We start from the raw sequence: 4860 nt of genomic DNA on the forward strand, positions 1-4860 counted from the left end.
ATATCTAATGAAATAAAATAAAATTATCTCATTTAGAAATAATTTTGTCATTTTAAAGATCAACAAACATATTTGTTACCTACCACTTTCAACGCCGATGACGCGTATACGCGTCAACAGAGTTTATTCCATTGGGCCAGTGACGCGTTTACGCGTCAGAAACATATACGTTTGTATTCGCCATAATTTAATCGATTTTATTTTAATAAACTCTTAAATGTACATAGGCTGTAGACAATAAATTCTAAATTTAAATCTATAATTGGATTGAGTTTTCGTTATTTTTAGATACTGATAATCGTTGTTTTTGACGGCCTTCCCAGAACAATGTATAGTGTATAACATACATTATTAATACTTTATTAATAACTTAATTTTTCATAATATTATGAACGTATACAGAGTGTATATTAGATAATAGATATATTATACATTTTTCTACTAATATTATCATTTACAAATTTTAACAACTGTTGTAACATACTGTATCATGTAAACGCGTCAAGCGATAAACAACGCGGCGTCGTGGTATAATTGTCGAAATCACGGGTGGTGTTGAAAGTGCTACATAAAATTCGTCAAGTTACATGTATACAATAATTTCGTGTTTATTTGTTGAGGTAGATAGAATGAGGAAAAATATTCACGTCTGAAAAAAATTTAAATTTAAAAAGTTAATATTCTATAGTATCATCATTTCGTGAATAATTCGGTAAATTAAGATGACTCTTATTGTCTACTTTCTTATTTAAACACGTTGTATTGTGGTCTATACAGAATCAAAGAGCATGGATCAAGCAAATTCGATGTAGACGTTTCAAAAAAGGTAATAAAGATGTATCTATAAAATGTATGTAAAATATATTTTAATATGCTTGTTATACGTAGGTACGCTTATTTAAAAAAAACTCATATTACATTAATCCTATCTAATTTTCGTTGATATACTTCATTGCTACTGTAAAATATACACAAAACTCATGTTAAGTTCAGGGTAACTCTCAATATATTTCTACCCTAACATACATCATATATATATGTATATTATATATATATATAATATATATATTATGTTTACCACACATACATACATATAAGTTCCATGAACGCGATGCCAATTTTTTTTTAACCCTAAGTGAATTGTTGACTAGAACTCGATAACTATACGTGGTACATCGTCTTTATTACATACATCTAGCAAACTACATGGGTATATAGTTCAACAAGTTTAAAATTGAACTAGGAAGAAAAATCAAAGTAATTTAGAATTCAATTAAACGTTTTTGCCGTGATAAAAAAAAAAAAAGTAATAAATAAATGCTTAATTCAATCAATATTACGTTTATTTGTTACTACACTGTACGTTTATCATATTAATACATAAGAGTACATTAGGTATGTTATAAACTACAACTAAATTGTCGAATACTTTTGAATCCTCAAAATATGTAATAATAAAATAACAATAAGAAAAGATTCGAATAGTATACTATAGTACTATATTATACTATACATGGTGATTCATAAGTATACTTTCATTTTTTTCATTTAATAATACATTTATTCATTTTTTTTTTTTTATATAATATATAATTGAATAAACTTAAACACTGTATTTTTAATTTGAAATGTTTAGTACCTACTACTTTTGGAGTGTCTTGTGGTGATATAAACTTCTGTGTTTTAAATGACAGCCATATTTTTTCACTTTTTTCATTTAACATTATTTAGTAGGTAATTTTATTGAATATTTGATGCGATAAATTTAAAATTCAAACAAATATTTTTCTATTTATAATAATGTATCTAAAAAGGATAAAAGTATTTAAAAATAAATGTACTAAATTATAAAATATATTTAATATTAGATATAGTGTAATTTTATAATTAGAACTTTTTTTTTATACTCTAAATTTTGATAGATTTATAAAATTTAAAGTCGTAATACAAAATAAACATCTTGTATTTCAATAATTTAGATTCGTTAAAAAAAATTATTTTATGTTTTATATTTATACCGTTATATGATATATTCACGTATCGTATTTAAATAATGTATTTCATCACCTAACAATTAGACTTAATATCGTATTGAAACAATTTAGGCCCATAAACTTGCACACATAATAAGTAGGGTACCAAGGCTATTAACTACACTACAGTGAACTTTACTTTACAAGTGTATTGTACGTTTTGTAGAGTAAAGAGTTAACAAGTATTATGTTTTTATACTAGATGTATGATAGTCATACAAATATTATACACTTTAGGTATGTTTTCTACTATAATATATTATAATATATTGTATTCTACTATGTTGTTAACGTTTGATTAAATTATAATTTATAATTTTTGTGATTGCAGTATAATATAATATAATAGAAATGTGGCGGGTGATATTTAAGTAAGAAATAATTATAAATTGTTGTTATTGTGGGTGAGATATTAAATAATATGATAATAATGATAATTTTATCATAAAGATGAGTGGTAGTGGTTAAAAAAATTCCAAAAGGTTGAAGAACACTATATTTTAAATATGCATAATATAATATTATCTATGCGTACCCTATTTTTTTTTTATCAATATTGTGTGTGTAAGTGTGTAAAGCCTATAAATATGAAAAATCCTTAACGATATAGAGAAATATTTCATAAAAACTTGAAATATCGAATTATTACTTAATAAATATAGATATTGATCTCGTGTGTCTCGGTTGAGAGTTTAACATAGTACTTAAATTATATTTTTGAAAATTTATCCGAAACTTTATTGTTCCTTCTCCCGGAAAATTACTTGTCGTCAATGAGTATAATATTATAATGATGATACAATATTATTAATTTTAATTTAATTTAATATTTTAATAAGTTATTATTACTTATTGATGATAATATATACTTGTCAACAGTATTTTATTTTTATGATTTGATAAAAATGATTTTTTTTGTATTTATAATAAAATAAACTACTTCTATAGTGAGTAAACAAGTTCATTTGTGTAAACTAAAAGCAATCATAGTTTTACTATTAACCAATTTCATCAAAAAATTATTGAACTAAGTGCTAAAAATTAAAACGTTATTAATTATCAAATAATATTATAACATTTTTAAAGTATTTTTTTATTTATACCTAAACAGTCAACACACAGAATTGGTGGGGAATATTTTTATTGAGACATTATTTATTTTTTGTTTGTATATTTGTTTTTAAACTTAAATTACTGCAAGTAAAAGTAATTTATCCACGAGTTTCTATAAAATAATATTATTGATTTAATTGTCCATAGTAGGTATATGATTTTAGAATAATAGGTATGTGAATATAAATATTAAAAGGTTAAAAGGTAGTATCTATTGTACAATACTAATATATTGTTGTTCAATTAACTTTATTGTTCTATTAGTTATTATATTTATTCTTTATGTATGAAAACATGTACAAATAAATTAAAGTCTAATGAAAAATAAGATTACATTTTATAATGTATTACAAATATTCTGTATCTTATATTATTATTTTATTATTCATTTAAACATTTTCATATACTTATGGCTCATATAAAAACATTTAAAGTACTTTTTTAGTTGTTGCTAAAATAAAAAATAAAAAAAAATTAAATCATTTGTAAAGATAATCTTTTTAAAAAAAAAAAAACAAATTTACCTAAAACATTAAAAGATTTTAAAATTTCATAATATTTTAAAAAAAATAATTAAAACAAAATATTGAATTATTAAAATACAAAGATATACTAGTCTGTAGGTTTAATTATTTATCAAAAATCATTACAGTAATTTTTTAATCTGAGATACTCAGATGTACCGATATTGACTATACTCTACGCCGGTTTACAAGTTAAATATTATAAAAATGTATATCTGGTAGATAGATATATTGAATATTTTATTCGTTTAATCTAAAATATTGCCCTTAAAATTATATTTCATACAAAACTATTCCATCCACTTTAGTTCAGAACTTGTAATATCATTTTTGGCAAGTTCATCTTATACCATAAACATAATATGATTTTAAAAATAAAATAAAATTATACATTTTATAATATTTGTTTGTTTTTTTAAACAATTTTAAAATGTTTTATTAAATATTTATTTCAAAAAAAAATTTGATATCAACCTATCGAAACTATTACATAAAACAAGTAAACATATAGTAGTGAAATTTATTACTAATTAAAATGTAAAATTTAAATACAAAATGTTAATGTATTAATACAATTATATAAAGAATAAAAAAATCGGTTTGTATTATAATGTTTCATTTGATTTTAGTTGTTACATAGAAAAAAATAAATACAAATCGTATATTGAAAAATAAATTAAATTCAGTCATTTCAATTAAAATTTTAAACTGATTTAGGTACTAAAAAATGAATGTTTGGGATAATGAACATAAATAAAGACAGACAAAATACTAAACCTATAACCTAGGAAAATATTCATGATCAAAATATATCTATAAAAATTAAAAAGAAAGTTTTTCAATGTTTGAAGATAAAAAAAAAATAATTTCAACATGGAAAGATACTGTAATATTATTTATAAATATTTTAAATTGTATTTACTTAAAATAAAATGAAATGAAAAAAAAAACAAGTTGTCCAATGTAAAATACCTAATATATGTCATTTAATTTTTCTAAATTTAAATTTTTTGTTCCACAGCACGCCACAGCGTTATAGTCATTAAATTATGTATACACACCCACAACCCTTCCAATATTATTCAAAATACATAGAACACGAATTTAACGAATCATATTTTTTAGGTCATAACAAATATTAAAACATTTACGAGTTAATTTTAACATTTAACAGAAATGTTTAGATATTT

This window comes from Aphis gossypii, chromosome 2 (genome assembly GCF_020184175.1).
Source record: "Aphis gossypii isolate Hap1 chromosome 2, ASM2018417v2, whole genome shotgun sequence".
In the NCBI taxonomy this organism is placed as follows: domain Eukaryota; kingdom Metazoa; phylum Arthropoda; class Insecta; order Hemiptera; family Aphididae; genus Aphis; species Aphis gossypii.